Source organism: Ursus americanus, chromosome 7, assembly GCF_024610735.1.
Source record: "Ursus americanus isolate L20-20 chromosome 7, mUrsAme1.1.p, whole genome shotgun sequence".
NCBI lineage: Eukaryota > Metazoa > Chordata > Mammalia > Carnivora > Ursidae > Ursus > Ursus americanus.
Genome location: NC_142133.1, coordinates 51,249,387 through 51,265,624, shown reverse-complemented (window position 1 = coordinate 51,265,624; position 16,238 = coordinate 51,249,387). Strand labels below are relative to the sequence as shown.

Sequence of the window (16,238 nt, the reverse complement as noted above, 5' to 3'; positions counted from 1 at the left end):
TCATATAAGTTGCCAGATGTATATATTTAGAGTGAATCGTAGTATTTTTATAGTGATGGAATGGTACTGTATCTTGATTACAGTGATGGTTACAGGAATCTACATGTACAATAAAATGGCATAAAACTATGCACACACCACACACACACACCCACACTCTACCAAGAGCAGTTTCCTGGTTTTCATATTATACTGTAGTTAGGTAAGATGTCACCCACTGGGGGAAATTGTGGAGAAGAGTACATGACACACTATTCCTGGTACTCCTCCATTGACTCCTTATTCCCTTTGTCTTTTCTTTTTTTTAAGTATTTATTGAAGTATAAGATACATACAGTAAAGTGTATAATTCTTAAGGGTAGAGCTTGATGAATTTTTATACAAACATATGTGTGTGTGACCACCACCCTGAATGAAATATAGAACATTTCCATTAGTTCCTTTATGTTCTCGGTCAATCCACCATCCTCTCCTGCTCTTCAGTAATCCATATGGATTTCTTAGCCAGGTCTAGAACTTTATATGAATGGAATCGTATCACATACCCTCTTTTGTCTGGTTTCTTTCATGCATGATGTCTGGTAGATTCATGCGTGTGTTTTGTCCATCGGCTGCTCCTGTATTTTTGTCGGTAGGTAGGATTCCATTGGGTGAATATGCCATGATTTGTTTACCCGTTCTACTGCCGATGGATGTTTGAGCTTTTCTCCTCTTACGTTTTGTAAAACCTTTCAGTATCTTGTCTTCGTTTTTCCTCAAGATACCTCACTTTTCTTTAAAAATGGCCCAGAACAATAGGCATTCATTCAGCCTTCCAGCCTTTCCTGAGGCAAGAGCAGCAACTGACCCACTTTCTGACATCAGAAGGTTAAGTCAGGTTATCAGTCCAAAAACACAAGGAGAGGAAGTGGAAGTGAGTATGAAGCCGTGTGTGATCAAGCAATTGGAGGCTGTGGGAGGCTCCACGGCGAGTCTCGGGCCTGCCTTCAGAGCTCTAAGTTTCCGTAGGCCAGAGTCTCGGGAAAGGGGGAGCAAGCGGCAGCAGACAGCCCATTACTGGCATTCCCTGAGCTCTGCGAGTCTCAGGCTGGAGCTGGGCTCCCTGGCCTTCTGCCCGGTGCCCTGAGGCAACCAAAATGAGGGCCCAAAGAGCCAAGAGCCACAAGGTTGTTTTTCTAAGACTTAAAGGGATTATGTCATCCCTCCGTCTTATTTGCCTGAGAGAAGAACCTTAGGTCTCCTCCTTCGGGACCCTCAATGGATCTTGCCCTGAGAGGAGAAGAGGAAAGAGAGAGGAGGAGAAGGCAGAGTGGGAGGCAGGCTGGAACAGCTGGGGATGGACGTCAGAGCACAGTGCACAGGCAGCCCCACAGGGCCTGGCCAGGCACGGCTCAGGGAAATCCAGATGGGTAAACTGAGCTCTGTTTGAGAATGCCTTAAGGCTACAAAGCTGAATGTTTATGTGAATATAATCAAAGGAAAGGGGAAAGGCTTGGGAGAGAAACACCCGAGAAAACCCAAAGAAAGCCGCAAGACCTAGACAAGAACTACCAATCTGGTAATCATGGGGTGTGCTGTAGGGTTGGTGTTTATGCCAGACAAAGCCAGTGCTTTCCCTAGATCTGGTGACAATTTGGGGCACATATAGTTAGGGGGAAGGGCAAGCCCTGGGGAGAGGCTTTGAGTCAAGAGACCAGGGTTGAGTGTCAGCCTCCTGGCCCTCTGCTCTCTAGCCCTGGCAGCCCTCTGTCCCTCGGACCTGCAGAGTCTGCCTGTGAATGGCAGCTGGACCAGCCAGGTTTTGCTGGTCCTGTGGGCTCAAGAGATCTGGCTTCTCAGGCCCAGGCACTTGCTAAGGCACTGGTCAACTTCAGGGTGACCTCGTCAGAACCCTGAGCCAGCCCCAGTGCTTTTGAGACATACCCAAACCTCTTGCAAGGTTTGCTTTGGTTTCTAAACTCCTGGTACAGAAGAGAGGAAGTCACTTTAGACTCAAATCCTCATAAAACCTTTCCTATCACAGGGCGTTGGTTTGCTCGATGATTTTGAACAATTTATTCTGAAGCACAGAGTCAGATCTGAGAAAGAACCGTTGGCTCCAGCATCTAACGAGGCTAGTTTTAGGTGTTGGTAGGGTCACTCACAGAAGGCAAATATACACACACACAGCCTGGCAATTCCCAGGGTTGAATGGGGTCATCCAGCCTTCTGAGGACCCATTTATTTACTCATTTAATTAGTTAGTGAGTTAGTTTTATTTAAGCAATCTCTACACCCAACGTGGGGCTCAAACTCACAACCCCCAGATCAAGCCAAACGCTCTTCTGACTGAGCCAGCCCGGCGCCCCTTCAGGATCCTGTGCCTTGCTGTGAGGCGGCGTCGCCGGACTGTGCTTGAATAAGCCGCTAGCCGGGAAGAAGATCCTGCACACCAGGTGGACTGAGCCCAGCCTGCCTCTTGACGCAGACCTTGATGTGCCAGACTTCAGTGTAGACCACTGCCCAGCCATCAGCTGCCTTGAAGCGTCCCCGCAGGCCCTGTGGCAGGCCCTGTGCAGGTTGCTGGGGGCAGATACTCAGATGACTCGGTCTAGGTTCATGACCACCTGGATGCGGGGTGGGCTGTCAGTCAGACGCCAAACGGGCCACGGGCCAGAGTGCAGGTGCGTGCCTGTGAGGCTGGAGTGGTAGAAGGAAGGCACGCCGGCAGTCCCCACAGTGCCTGGAACAAAGAACGGCCGAGCTGCATTTTGGTTTTCTCCTCTCCACTTCTTTCTCCTTCCTCATTGGCTGCTTCTATCCATAAAGAGCTCCAAGCTCATATATAGACGGTGTTCAGCGAGTGAGGAGGGCCAGGTCTCTGCCCGGGGGAGTGGCTGCCTCCAAAGTTCAGAGACCCGTGGCTTATCAAATGAAGTTTGCCTTCCAGCTTTTTCTTCGTCATTGCCTGGTTGCCCCTGAAATGTGACTGACTCTTCATTTTGGGAGGTAATATTCTAGTTGGAAGGATTGTGAGAAGCGTTGTTCTCTATTTTCAAAATAAAGAACTTTAGCCTCTTCACTTCCCCCAAGTGAGGTTTTCCCTGCAGGCACATTTTCTGGCTCAGCAGCTGCCCAAGAAGAGCAGGGGGTCACCTCGATTCGCGTCTCATTGTTCTCCAAGGTCTGGCTTCCTAGAGATAAGGAACACTCATCTGGAAAGCAGCCTGTTTGACAGGCGAAGTTCTGTAACACATTCCAGGAACTCTTCGGATCCTTTGCTCTTCTGAGATGGACTCTCATTAGCAATCACTGGAAATAAGCAGGCGGTCAACAGGGCGTGGCCAGGAGCATGGCGTGGAGTGGAGGGTGTCATAGGGTAGGCCACTGGTGAAGCGCAGAAGTTAACCCAGGATCCAACCAAGCGGTAGCCATGGGCCTGATAGGATCGGAGGCTTCTCCTCCCGGTGCTCCTGCCCGCACAAGAGCTCCCTGCAAAGATTGTGCGTCTGCGCGTTCAGTATTGAGAGAGTCTAGCTCAAGACTTAGACTCTTGGTCTATGGGAGAACCATGGCAGCCCTAGCTGCAGACATCAGGCAGGGAAAGCTGCAGTACGAGTCATGGCAAGGTTTCCGGAAACATCTCCTCGATACTTGCTTCTGAAAAGCCACGCTCTTCTCTCAAAGCATTGCTCTTTTGAGTGCACCCCAAGAGGGCACCCCATGGGTAGGTCCTATGTCTTTCTATCTATGCCAAAGTCTAGATGTCTGAAGCCACTGTGAAGGCACGCCCCTGCCCACTGCTGAGGAACTGTTTACAACAGGGCAGCGCATCCTTTCTGAAGCCAAAACTGAAACAACAAAACAACAACATAAAAACCCCTTTCTGAACCACAACTCTGGCTTGGAGTGTAATTTTTGAGAATATACTTCTCCATTCCTTGAATGGTTACGTTTGTCTTTATGGTCCTGCTATTTATATGTTCTGAGAACTCTCTGGAAATCCCTTTTCCAAGAAATGAACTAGCTCTGGTGACCGTGTTTACTGGATCTCCTGTTTCAGTCAGATCTAGAGGGGCTGGCAGGTTGGGCACGCTTCCAGCATGTCAGGGTTTCTGAAGAGTCGTGTGAACTAACATGTTTTGTTAGCTCACCCCAGCCACACGGACCTCTCACATAAAACATCGAAACTTGGCCCAATCCCTTCCTCTTTCATATTTTCTGCCCTTTCCCCCAGTGCCACAGGTGTGGTCTGTGAATGGGTTGTTGGGAGGATGAAGATAACGTGTGATCACGTGTGATGGGATCAATAGATGGTAGCAACTATTGGTGACGATGTCATCGCCGATGATGTCATTGTGATCACCACTATTGTCATCGTTGCCTCTGCTCGTAAGCCTTAAAAATCTTTGGGAAATGGTTCCTGGGCTATTAACTGTAGTTCCCAACTAAAATCTTTACTGAGCCAAAGTAATGGTAGGTCTAAACCTTTGCAGGCACTGGGTCTGACTCCAGGGATTTTGAACGCTGCACATCGTTGTTAGCAAAGGCTGTCCTCTTGCTGTGTGTGAATGAGTGCACACATGTACACCAGGCCTCCCACAGAGAACCACGAAGACCTGCTCTTGCAGCTCCTGTTACAGAAAGCAGGGTGAAAATTTGTACTTTCTCTTTTCAAGGCTCCCACCCTCCGCTTAGCCACCATTTGAGTCCCAAGAAATGTCAGAGTTTGAAAATAATACACCCAGACACACGCTGTGGTGTTTAGATTTTAGTCTGAATAATATCTTTAAAAACAAAAAGTCAAAATGCTCAGGATTCTATTTGGGGTGAATCTCTAAATCAAAAAATAATGTAAACCATTCTTCTTACTAAGAACTTTATTTTTATTTTTTTAAGATTTTTATTTTTTTATTTGACAGAGAGAGAGACAGCCAGCAAGAGAGGGAACACAGGCAGGGGAAGTGGGAGAGGAAGAAGCAGGCTCCCAGCGGAGGAGCCTGATGTGGGGCTCGATCCCACGACTCTGGGATCACGCCCTGAGCCGAAGGCAGATGCTTAACGACTGAGCCCCCCAGGCACCCCCTTACTAAGAACTTTAAAACCAAGAACTTCCTCATTAAGTATTAAGTGGCAGATTTTTTTTTTCTTTCAGTCTTCAGATTGGGTTTTTCAGTTTAGATTTGAGAGTTAAAATAACCCAGAAATGATCATGCCCTCAAAAGCAATGATGAGAACTTTATTAGCACCCAAAGTAATATCATATCATGAAGCTGATCTAGGGCCCAAGTCATTAAATGATTTAGGACTTAACTGACTCTAAGTTGCTGAGGTCCAGAAATGTGCGATTGGCTGTGTCTGTGAAACTTCCTGGATATGTTATTATCAGATACTGCCTTCTGCATAATATATATTTTTAATTTGTAGAATTCAATCTTACATGTTCTGAGCCACAGATGTGAAAATAATATGAGCACTGTGAAACTCATATGTTCCAAGAACTAAAAATAAGGAACATAAAAAGATACTTCCAATGGATAAAGAAGATGAGATGCACTTTAAACAGAAAGAAACATCTACAGAGACGTTGAGAGAATGAATGGAAAAAGAAGTACTATGAAGACATTAAGCATTAAGCAGACTGCACTGGGTATATCCATATCAGATGACAGTAGCTTTGAGATAAAGAGTGCTACCAGACCTAAGAGGGACATGTCCTAATGATAAATGGACGTGTCATGTAGAAGACATTATAATTATCAACCTGTATGAGCCTAATAACAGAGCTTCCAAATACAGGAAGCAAAAATAGTAGAGCTCAAAGGAAAAGAAGACAGTTCCACAGTCATAGTTGGAAATGTTAACACCTCCCCTTCCCAGTCACTGTTAGAGAAACTAGGTCTAAAGTCAGGAGAGACTTAGATGATCCGTACAAAACCACCACTAGCTAGTTCAGAGCCTATACCCAACAACCTCAGAACAGACTTTCTTTTCAGGTGCCTCTGGAACTTTTGCCAAGACAAACCGTACGAGGTTTATTATAAAATAAGTCTCAGTAAGTTGAAAAGGATTGAAACCCTACAGAGTATTTTCACTGATCGCAATGGAATTAAGTTAGACATCAACAACAATGAGGTATCTTGGAAGACGCCAGATAGTTGGAAATCAAACAACATACTTCTGAATAACCTAAGGCCCAAGGAAGAAACCATAAGGAAAATTTTTAAATTTTTGAGCAGAATTATAATGAAAATAACATTAATATTCATGAACTGTAGTTAAAGCAGTATTCAGAGGGAAATTTATAGCTTATATACTTACATCAGAAAAGAACAAAGATCTAAAATCAGTGACCTAAGGTTCTACCTTAAGAGTATAAAAAAATGAGGACAGGGGCGCCTGGGTGGCACAGCGGTTAAGCGTCTGCCTTCGGCTCGGGACGTGATCCCGGCGTTCTGGGATCGAGCCCCACATGAGGCTCCTCCGCTAGGAGCCTGCTTCTTCCTCTCCCATTCCCCCTGCTTGTGTTCCCTCTCTCGCTGGCTGTCTCTATCTCTGTCGAATAAATAAATAAAATCTTAAAAAAAAAAATCCCATAATATAAAAAAAAAAAAGTAAGGACAGAAAGAAAGAAACAAAAGTAAACCCAAAGTAAATGGAAGAAAAGAAATAAAAAATATAAGAACAGAAATAGGTGACATAAAAACATTTGGTTCTCTGAGAAGATCAACTCTTGTAATCAAGAAAAACAGAGAGAACACAAGTCACCAGTATCAGAATAACACCGAATGTGCTACAGACACCAAAAGGGCAATAAAATAATATTATAAAAATCTTTATGCCAACACATTTGACAACTTAGACGAAATGGACAAATGCCTTGAAAGAAGCAACTTAACCATAACTCGCATATGATGAAACAGAAATCTGAACAACCTATACTTATTTAGGGAATTGAATTCATTATTAAAGAAAATGTTCCACAAAGAAAACTATGCCTGAGATTGTTTCATCAATTCTGTCAAACGCTTAAGAGAGAAATAACATAAATCCTTCACAAACTCAGAAAACAAAGGAGGCAGAAACACTTCCCAACTTATTTTATGAGGCCAGCATTGATTCTTTTTCTTCTTTTTAAAGATTTTATTTATTTATTTGTCAGAGAGAGAGAGAGTGCGTGCACAAGCAGGGGGAGAGACAGAGGCAGAAGCAGGCTCCCCGCTGAGCAAGGAGCCCAGTGAGGGGCTCGATCTCATGACCTGAGCCAAAATCAAAAGTCCAACGCTTAACCAACTGAGCCACCCAGGCGCCCCTGGGTGCAAAAACTTTTAACAAAACATTAGTAAGTTGAATCTAGCCTTCTACAGAAAGGATAATACATGCTCAAGTTAGAGTCACACCAGAAATGCCAGGTTGTGTTAATATTAGAAAAATCAATCAATGTAATCCACCGTATTAACAGAATGATGGAAAAAATTGTATGACCATTTCAACAGAGACAGAAAAAGCATTCAGCACTCATTTGTAATAAAAAATCTGGGGAAATGAATAGAAGAGAATCCTTCGATCTGATAAAAGGCATTTATGAAAACCTACAGCTAACATATTTAACTGAAATATTGAATGACTTCCCACAATATTAGGAACAAGACAATGATATCTACTCCCACTGTCACGTCAACATTGAACTGGAAGTCTTAACCACTGCAGTATTGCAAGTAAAGGAAATAAAGGCATAAAGACTGGAAAAGAATTATAACCAACTCTCCACATGACACGATTGTTTACGTCAAACATCCTATGAAATCTATAAAACAACTATTAGAACTAATAAATCAATTGAACAAGATTGCAGGATACAAGGTTAATGTTAAAATATCAATTGTACTTTCATATAGTAGCAGCAAAAATTTGGAAAATGAAATTAGAAAAACAATTCCATTAATAATATCACCAAAAAGCGTAAGAGGGGTGCCTGGGTGTCCCAGTCGGTTAAACGTCTGACTCTTGGTTTCGGCTCGGGTCATGATCTCAGGGCCGAGGGATTGAGCCTTGCGTCAGGCTCTGCACTCAGCAGGGAGTCTGCTTGAGATGCTCGCTCTCCCTCTCCCTCCGCCCCTCCCCCTGCTCACATGCACTCTCTCTAACTCTCTAAAATAAATAAATCTTAAAAAAAAAAAAGCATAAAAGACTCAGGAATAAATTTAACAAAAGATGGGCAAGACATTTATATTGAAGACTACAGAACATTATTGAGAGAGATTTTAAAAGACCCGAAGAAATGGAGAGATATATTTATGTTCACAAATTTGAAGACTCAGTGTTGCCAACATGTCTGTTCTCTACAAATGGATCTATACGGTCACAGCAATCCTAATACGGTTACTCGTCGGAACCTTTTGTAGAAACTTACATACGTCTACACAGACATGCAAAGAATCTAGACTATCTGAAATGATCTTGAACTAGAAGAACAAATTTGGAGTGCTCAAACTATCTGACTTGAAAACAGTATAAAACCACAGTACAAGATAATATGACACTGACATAGGTAACAACAAATCGATCGCTAGATCTAAACAGAGAGCCTGGAAACAGGCCCACACTTTCACAGTCATTTGGTTTCTGACAGAGGTGCCAAAACAAGCCAGCAGGGAAGGAAAAGTCTTTTCAAAAAATGGTGCTGTATTAACCGGATGTGCATATGGAAACCAACAAGCGAAACCTCAACTCCTTTCTCACACCATAAACAAAAAGTAATTTGAAATACATCATGAACCAAAATGTAAAGCCCTAAAGCTTTTCAAGAAAAATGTATGAAAATACCTTCATAGCCTAGAGATAGGCAAATGTTTGATAAGCAGGTAACAGAAAGCAAAAAGAAAAACAGAAAAATGAATAAATTAGTCTCTATCAAAATTCAAAGCTTCTGCTGACAAAAGATTCCATTAAGAAAATAAATAAGCATTTCAGGAGAGAATATTTGCAGAACCTCCGAAAAAGGACTGATATCCTGGATATATGATGAACTCTTTCAATTCAATAATGAAAAGACAATGCCATTAAAATAGACAAAGGAGCTTAGGGGCGCCTGGGTGGCTCCATCAGTTACGCGTCTGCCTTCGGCTCAGATCATGGCTTCAGGGTCCTGGGATCAAGCCCCGCATCGGGCTCCCCTGCTTGTGCTCTCTCTCTCTCTCTCTCTCTCAAGTAAATAAATAAAACCTTTTAAAAATTTTTAAAAAATAAAACAGATAAAGGAGTTGAATGGACATATCACAAAAGAAGATAGACAAATGGCTAATAGGGTTACAAAAGGCACTCGGCAGAGAAATGAAAGATGCCAGTACGGAGCTACCTAAAATTAAGAAGACTGACTTGCCACGTATCAGTGAGGATGTGGCAACTTCTTATAAAACTATATAAACAGGTTCAGCAACTCCACTCCCTGGTTTTTTCCCAAGAAAAATGGAAACATACCTTCACAAAAAGACTCATACAGGAGCCTTCACAGAAGCTTGGTTTGTTGGAATGGAGACACTGGGACAGAGCAGCTGTTCACGAACAGGAGAATGGTCAGTGAACTGTGGTATATTCGTGAAATGGATTACTACACAGCAATAAACAGAACGGCCATTGACAGCACAGGAAGGATGATCCCAGAAGCACTGTGCTGAGCAAACTAAGGCGTAATGAATGAGTACACCTGTGTCTGTAGGACCCTCTAGAACCGGCACGATTAATCTATGGTGGAAAAAAATCAGAACTGTGGTTGCTCCTCGGAAGGAAAGGGTTAACTGGAAGGAAGCACAGAAGAATATTTTCAGGTGACAGCAACATGCTTTATCTCGGTATTTGTCAAAAGTCATCTCAGGTACGTTTAAGATGTGCGTGCTTCAGAGTTTGTGAATTTTATATTAAAAAAAACCCTAAACTCAACTTGGCCAACTACTTAGGGGACTACAAAAACATGATAAAGAGGATATACAAAATAGACGTGGAGGAAATTACAATTTCGGAGAGGAAAAAATAAATTATAAAAAATGAATAGCTGTCAGTTGCACCAAGTTAATTCAAAGTTTATTTTATTAAAGAAATGAAGTCTAAAATGTCAACAGGGGCACCCTCTGGAGAGTGTAATGGTGGTAGGAGAGAGCTTCGATTTCCCCCCTTGTCTACCACTCATTCTTTTTTTTACTGGGCATTTGCTAGTTTCTCAAAATAATCTGTTTTAAATTTAAAATGTTGTGATTCCCAATGCATATACCGTGCACGCTCTTTGCCCTGATCGCCTGCCTGAAAATAGTAAGACGTTTTTAGAGGCTCGGGCAGGCATTTTGATTTACTAGTTTTAAGCATTTGTTGGTTGTGCAGGACGGATAAGGCACAGTGAAGTTCACACAGACACACAGCTGTCCCGCCTTCAGAGGACTTAACTGGGGATGGGGAACAGTCCATAGCGACCCGAAACCATAGAAGGGGGTCTAAATGATGGGCTTTAGGGGTGCATATGCGTCTCTTATGGAGAAAAAACCAAACAGACCTCATTCTTGCTCTCACTTACTCTCCCCCTTCTGTCCTTTTCCCACCGCCTATGTGCCCATCGCCAGCTAAGCCTTGCTCCGCGCTGGTCTCATGGCTTGTGATACGGGGAGGTCAGGAGCTGCATGCGAGGCTGGCTGGGCTTCTCCTCTTTAGTGGGCGTTTGAACGGGCCCAGGACCCTCTCAGGAAACATGCTAGCATCTTTGAAGAATCTTCTGGGCCTGTGTCCACATGCAAGGTTACAAACTACAGCATAGCCTGTGGCCTTCCAGACCCTGCCTGCAGCCTGCATGGGAAGGAATTGCCTGGCAGAGACTGTTTTCCTTTGTTCCAAACACACAGCTGTTTTCCTCTGGTATCCGGGTTCAAAGGCATGACGTTGGTCTTCTCTCTCCCCAGGGACCCTGATGCAGGGGGCTTTGTGGTCCTTGGCTTCTCAGGCTGCTTTTCCCCGGAGGCTCCCTGCTCTCCCTGGAAGGCGGGCGTGGGAGGGTGCGGGGCCCCTGAGGGAGGCTCCTCCCAACGTCCTGTGGTTGAGGGAAGAGGAAAAGGCTGAACGCAGGCCTGCGAGAGGCCAGGCCCGGTGGGCTGAGAGACGGCACCTGCCTACCCCTCATCACAGTGTGGGCGGGCCCTCGCCCAGATGCATCCCCAGCGAGGGAGGACCGATTTCATACGCCAAATTAGCTTCCACACGAGAAAATGAGGACCCAAAGCAGAGTTTATGTTCTGTCACACGCCAGACTGAAGAAGGTACGGTTCTTACACCGGCAACCTGTAGACTCAGATTTCTCCCTCCTGCCCTGCATGCGGGGAGCTTCATTAAAAACACAAGAACAAAAAGCTTCACACATAAAAACAAAAGAACAAAACAGAAGAGAATGATACCAACAAAAGAACAAAGGTTTTTTAAAAAGTCCCCTCTGGTTTCCTTCTGGCTGTATTTCCATGTGGAAGACTGACAGCCTGTCCTAGTGGAAAGAGCACTGGCCAGGGAGTCCAGAGAGCCCATCCCAGTTTCCCGTGGTGCGGCCCTGAGCAGATCAACACCTTCCTTGGGACGTCCATCTCCTCCCCTGCAAGGAGTCGACTGGAGTGAGTCCTCGAGGGCCCCCGGCTCCCTTGAGAAGCCCTGACTTACAAGGCTGCCTTTGCAGTCACGTGGGGCTTATATATGTTTCAAGAGGTGTCTCACAGGAGGGATGGACAGTACCAGCCGCTGAACACTTGCCGTGTCCCAGGCCTCGGGCCAACTGCTGGTCCGAGACAGGGGTGCCTTTTGAGAGGAGGCTTGGAAGGTGAGGGAGTCAGGAGGGCAACCCAGGCCAACGGGTTTTCACGCACGCTGGCCCAGTATGGTTTGGGGCTGAAATGATGAAAGCGCCTGTCATATCGCTTTTGCTGGTCTGGCAGCCGGAGGTGCTGGTTTCCGCTGTAAGGACAGTCCTGCTGGCAGCGCACGGCGTGGGGACGGTATTAAGCAAGCACGCTTCGGCGTGGGCCTGGGGGCCACACTAGGCCTCTGAGAGGCAGGACGCTTTATCAAAGAAACACAACTGAAGAAAAGAATGTGTGCTGCTTTCTGGGTAAAATAATAGTTTTTGTTGTTTTTTTTTTATTCCAGTTTGTTCATCTTCAATCCTTTCAGGATTGTAACTTTTTAAAAATGCTCTTGTGATTTACTGTCTTTGAGGGGCAGGTGCAGTCCCGCATTTCTAGGTCGTCTTTGGTGTTTGCGCACGAGACGCTGTGAACGAGAGCGCCGTGCAGGCGGACTGGTGCCCTCACCGGGGTACCGGAGGCCAACGTGGGGCTCCGAGTCAGGGGGAAGGGGATGAGGAGGAAGGAGGCATGGACCCGGGATCTGGAAGAGAAACAGGCACAGTTAGGATGAGCCAGTTCTCCTTCAGTGGGGTGCTCGGGGTGGAACGTGGGCTCTACCTGGTGATTCAGGATGGGTCTTGAGCCCTCAAAGGAATGACAGCCTTTATGCCTGTCGCTCGCAGCTCCTTCCTACGGCAACCAGTTCATCCTGGCTCACTTCCCTCGGCTTTAAAACCCAAAGTCCTGCATCTTGGGAAACCTCTCCGTCCCAGGCCAACTGGGACCCGCTGGCTACGGAGTCTCCAGCAGCACCTGGCTCACAGCGAGATGGTCGAGAGCCTTGTGTTGGGGCTGTAAATGTGGTGATCTGAGCTGCAGTTTCTTCTCTGGGTCCAGGGGGTTGTTGTCAGTGACAGGACTACGGAGCCTCATAGACCCCGTCGTCCTTCCAACCTGTGGGAGCTGTCAGCCCTGCGTAGGCTTCGGCGTGGCCTTTCTGGGTAAGCCATGCAGACAAATAACAGATGAGGCTCCTGGTCCTGGTGGCCTGAACCTCAGGTGCCCCCCTTTCTGACCTTGGGCCCATGGTCATCTAACAGAGAGGAATTTGGAGCCCTAGCCAGAATAGGGTTGGGCACCACACCTCCACTCCTTGGTTCTAGGAAAGTCAGTCTGAGACTTAGGCACATTGCATAGCACCCGTTCCGCACATGATCACGTCAGTGTTTGTGTTAGCACGGGACCTTTTCTCTACTCTGTCCAATGAGGGCCATTCCCCCATTCTGCAAGCTGCCCGAGAGCTGGAAAGGCCCTGTGAGAAAGCTGACCTTTGATGGTGTCCCTTCCTAAGAGAGCCACTGTATTAGACAGGGTTCTTCAGGGAAAGAGAATCAATAGGTTGAGTATGCATGTGTGCATGTCTGTATTTGTAATTCCAGAAATGCACTCACATGGTTATGGGGGTAGAGAAGTTCCACAATCAGCCGTCTGCAAGCTGGGGCACTGGGAGAACCAGTGGTGTCATCCCGTCTGCGTCTGAAAGCATGGTTGGGATGGGGGTGGGGATGGTGTAAGTCCTGGTCTGAGGCCGAAAGCCCGAGAAACAGGAGCAGTGATATCCACAGGCAGAAGATGGATGTCCCCGCTCAAGCAGAGAATGAGTTCATCCTTCCTCCGCCTTCTTGTTCAATCCAGGCCCTCCCGGACTGGACGAAGCCCACCCACGTTGATGAGAGCGATCGTCTTTCCTCATCCTGCCAGTGCAAATGCTGACCTCGTCCAGACACACCCTCACAGACACACCCAGAAAGAATGTCTTACCAGCTCTCTGGGCACCCCTCAGCCCAGTCAAGCTGACACGGAAAACTAACCATTGCAGCCATTCTCCATCCCTGGAAGCAAGAAACATCAACTGGAGAATAAAAAAGATGTTAAGTGAACCTGCCTGAATACGGTACATTAATACATACGAATACAACATTAGTCTTTAAAACATTAATCATAGTAAAAGTATTTGTAGCTTTAGTCCTCAATTTAAATCTTAAAAAGCGTAAAAATACTCTGTGCGGGAAGGGACAGGTACAAAAGTCCCGCCGTTTAAATAAGCTTAACCATAGGGGCGCCTGGGTGGCACAGCGGTTAAGCGTCTGCCTTCGGCTCAGGGCGTGATCCCGGCGTTACGGGATCGAGCCCCACATCAGGCTCCTCCGCTATGAGCCTGCTTCTTCCTCTCCCACTCCCCCTGCTTGTGTTCCCTCTCTCGCTGGCTGTCTCTCAAATAAATAAATAAAATCTTTATAAATAAATAAATAAACAAATAAATAAATAAATAAGCTTAACCGTGAAAACCCCATCGGTGGCTCCAGGAAGAACCCAAGTCCTTTTGCAAAGAGCACAGCCTTTCCTTCCCAAGTAAAAAGGCAAGATTACTGTCAGGGACTTTACCGACCCCTCGATAAAACAAAGTTAAAGACAATATAATTTAAAACCACGTATCGGCTTTATCAGATAGGGTTAGTTACGAAGTCATGGTACCGTTGAGAAACGCCCACAGCTGCTCTTCACGGGCCAGTGGGGCAGGATGGGAAGATACAGTAAGTCACAGCGCAAGGTCGAGCTTTGATCTTCTAGCCTCAGACTGACCCAAGGACATTTAGTGTAATGTTGGGTTTTGACTAAATCAAATGCCTCTTCGGTAAAATTAATGTTCAGCCAAGTAGAATTCGGCTTCAGTACCGAGGGCAAGTTGCAAGGAGGTAAAGGGAAAGAGAACAGTCACATCCCAGCATCTCGGACAGTTTGCAGCGTGTGCAACGAAGAACCACGCGCTTGGATTTGTTGACTGGATGAACGGGTCGTGTGTTTCTGATCCGGAAACTCGGGTACAGTGCGACTCGCACTGAATAAGGGGACCTCGCCAGCGCTGCTTACCTCTGTCCTCTCTTGCCAAGCTGTTAATGTTCCTCTAGCTGCTCCTCGGACCTGAGAGCCAGCTCACCGACGTCAGCAGAGCACAAGGAATATGTCAGCCACTGGAGCTCAAGGAATCTGGCCCTGCCAAGGCCACCGCAAGAAAAAAGTGCAACCTGTGCACGTGGGGTGCCTCCTGACCCAAGTCTAGGGTCATCCAATCCAGACCCAAGCCCGAGGTTCTTGGGCACGATCACCAGTCTCCACCACGTGGGAAGAGTGTGCCGTGTGCCGCTGGGTGGGTCAAGACTCTCCACGCCGGCTTAACCTTCACCTCACGACTCTCCTGCTTCCTCTGAGGTGTAAACCATCTTTCTTCTTCCTGCTACGATTCCCTCTGGGGCTGGTTCAAGGAATGTCCAGTCAGAGTCCCTTCACGCCCCTCACAGACCATGCTCTCAGCCTTCATCTGCTTCTGTCCCCAACACCAGCCCCTCTTCTGGATTCCCTGTGACCACAGCCATGACAGCATATCCCGGATGTCAGCCGTTCTCTGTCTTCTGGATCCTGCCTCCACGGGGTTAGTCTGTTTTTCATCACATGCCTCACTCAGCACAGGACTCACATTCTCTTTGAGGTAACCAGAGAGTCCACTTTTCTGGAACAGGTGGCGAGAAGCATAGACTTTACAGGTGATGTTGAAGGGCCCAAGAAAGAGCTTAACCTCACACACGTCAAAGCCACACAGACTGCCTACTGGATAAATTTCTCTTTTCCCAAAATTCTTTCTCTTTTAAGACCTCATCCCTGACCCTCCTCCTTCTGGAATCCCCATCTTCACCCAGGAAAACGGAGTTCTGGCTCTCTTATATAGAGGAGCTCCTCCGTCCCTCCGAGGCCGAGGTGCCCTGCCCTGGTTGTACCCAGGTGAGCGCCTCATAACACCTGCTCAACGAACTTGAGGCTGCCTAGAAGGAGTCTCTAAAGGCTTCCCTGAAACGGAAACTTCACCTCCACCACCACCACCATTCAGGAAGGGCTCATCGTGTGTCAGGTAGAGGACTCAGCGCTTTCAAGTATGATTGCAGTGATCTTATTATGCGTAAGTACCACAATGGGTGAGAACCCTTGAGTCCTGAGAATCACTTGCCAAGAGACAGTGCTCCCTCCACCATGATTCTCTTCCTCAAGTGGGTCCTTCTTGCAGCTGCCAAGCTGATTTCCTCCCAGTGGATTCCTTACCGCATTCCCTATAATAGTTGCCCCAGACCCCTCCCAAAACCCCTAATCCCAGGCTAGATGGCCTCTGTGGTTTCTGCAAAATAGTTTCCTCGATGGGCCTTCTCTTCTGCAGACAGCTGTATTGCTCCACGCTCTCACTGCCAAGGCCAACACTTCTTGAGCAGCTGCTGTTCTAAGCACGTTTGGTGCGTGACCGCATTATTTCATTAATCCTCTCCACAACGTGTGGGCTGGGCTCTG

The 16,238-nt window shown here is 46.5% G+C and overlaps 1 protein-coding gene and 1 pseudogene across 11 annotated transcripts in view; one reads left to right on the top strand and one right to left on the bottom strand.

The window, feature by feature from the left end:
* LOC123799763 (NADH dehydrogenase [ubiquinone] 1 alpha subcomplex subunit 1 pseudogene) overlaps positions 1–16,238 on the bottom strand; it is a 270,558-nt pseudogene that overhangs the window by 19,472 nt on the left and 234,848 nt on the right. For 4 of the 6 annotated variants that reach the window (XR_015725253.1, XR_015725254.1, XR_015725247.1 and 1 more), the window contains 2 exons: positions 13,298–13,382; positions 10,043–12,387 (listed from right to left, as the gene is read on the bottom strand). The exons of 1 other annotated variant lie outside the window; for it this stretch is intronic. The product of XR_015725253.1 is annotated as an NADH dehydrogenase [ubiquinone] 1 alpha subcomplex subunit 1 pseudogene, transcript variant X8 (transcript). Of the gene's footprint in view, positions 1–10,042; positions 12,388–13,297; positions 13,383–16,238 lie in introns of those variants that run through there. One more of the 6 variants, XR_015725248.1, reaches the window with a different exon arrangement.
* BCL2L11 (BCL2 like 11) overlaps positions 1–16,238 on the top strand; it is a 124,018-nt gene that overhangs the window by 91,994 nt on the left and 15,786 nt on the right. The gene's annotated exons all lie outside the window — the stretch shown is intronic.